Source organism: Carlito syrichta, unplaced genomic scaffold (assembly GCF_000164805.1).
Source record: "Carlito syrichta isolate Samal-C Ts95f unplaced genomic scaffold, Tarsius_syrichta-2.0.1 Scaffold315771, whole genome shotgun sequence".
NCBI lineage: Eukaryota > Metazoa > Chordata > Mammalia > Primates > Tarsiidae > Carlito > Carlito syrichta.
Window position 1 is genome coordinate 204,333 of NW_007259867.1, and position 1,988 is coordinate 206,320.

Genomic DNA, 1,988 nt, shown 5'->3' on the forward strand with positions numbered 1-1,988 from the left:
CCCCAATGACTACAAAAGAAAACCTAAAATGTGCCTAGCATTCAAAGTTCCCAATCTTGCCTTCAAAAGTCCTATATCTATATAATTTATTAGATGCTTCTTCCCCCGAGAATGTCTCTATCTGCCATCTCCACAGCTTGAAGTCTTCATTTCCTTTGTTAGCACCACAACTAAAGTGCTACCTCTCCTGGAAGACTTCATTTGTTTTTTTTTAATCTTCTTCCCATTCCTATCCCCGAGACCCCCAAACTCAGGCTCTCCAGAAACACTGACTGAGTCTCTCAGAGAATCTATCTCAGACAGCCTTATGGGCTGCCTCCTGAGGGCAGAGACCTGACTTATTCACCAAACAGATTCAATCAAGCAGAATGGCTGGCACAAAATAGGAATTCAGGATTATTTGTTCAAGCAACCAATTTGAGTTTGCTTTTCTGTCTTTTTAAGAAGTGGCCCCCTTCTAAGATTGCCACTGGGATGTCTCCCCACTGCAAAATTATTTGGTGAATGAATGGAGGCTATTGCTATCTTATTTTTCCCTGCAAGAGTCTTAAAGCCCTCTATCTTATCACCTTAGAATCAACCAGCTAAATCTGATAAACTAATTTATGCTACAGACTAATGGGAAAGGGCTGAGATACAGGCTCTCAGAAAATAGTAAGCAAATGAATGGAGGCTGTTGAGAAACTCAGCCCTTATTATCTCCAAAGACCCCAACAATCAGCCATTAGACTGCCTGGGGCTCCTGCCTACCTAGATAGTGGAGCTGGACAAAACAAAAATCAAGGACAGAAAAGGGACAGAGACAGACCATACCAGCGGAGATTGTGACAAGTCAATGACAAGACTGCAGCCCAGTGAAACAAGGGACACAATCAATGTCCAAAGGGAAGTAGTGACTACAGCTGGAGGCTTTCAGGATGTGGGATGGGTCTAGGGAACATAGTCCAATGGGTCCAAACAGAAAAGTAAATGTGGATTAATATCAGGAGTCTTTGCATTTGTATATCTCCTTTACAAAGGGCATAGAAATAATTGTTACTTGTCTGCTTAATTAGGTCTGTTAGGGTCACCCTCTGGTGTGTGATCTAATGCCACATGAAAGATGCAAAGAATTGCACAGAAGTTAGATTAGAAAATACAGTTTTCAGCCAGGCTCGGTGGCTCAGCCTGTAATCCTGCGCCTTTGGGAGGCTGAGGTGAGTGGATTGCCTGAGCCCGCGAGTTTGAGACCCGCCTGGGCAGCGAGACCTCATCTCTACAATAAATTAAAAAATCAGCCGGGCGTGGTAGCGTGTGCCTGTAATTCCGGCTACTGGGAAGGCTGGGGCGGAAGGATCGCCGGAGGCCAGCAGGCGAGGCTGCGGTGGCCGGGAGCGGCCACTGCACTCCAGTCTGGGTGACCGAGTAAGACTCCAACTCAACAAAAAAACAAACAAACAAAAAAGAAAATACAGTTTTCTAAGAAAGTAGATTGGGGAGAGAGAGAAAGAGGAGTTTCACCTCCCCAAAGGAGGAGAGGGGGCCAAAGCTTAGGAAAGCATGACTTGCTCATGGCTCAAAGAGCACATGATCAGCCGGCCCGGTGACTCAGCCTGCAATCCCAGCGCTTTGGGAGGCTGAAGTGAGTGGATTGCCTGAGCCCAGGGGTTCGAGACCCACCTGAGCAAACTGGCGAGACCTCATCTCTACAATAAATCAAAAATTAGCCGGGCGTGGTAGCGCATACCTTGGAAGGCTGAAGCAAAAGGATCGCGGAGCCCAGCAGGTCGAGGCTGCGGTGGCCAGGAGCAGACCACCACCCAATCAATCACCTCAATGACTTTCCACTTTCACCATCAAAGGGAAGGGCTAAAAGGACTCAACCAGTTGCCATTGCCTTGCTAAGCTATGGTGTGACTGTGTGCTCTATTTTTATTTTTTTTATTTTTTGACTGGAGTGCAGTGGCCGCTCCCGGCCACCGCAGCCTCGACCTGCTGGGCTCCGGTGA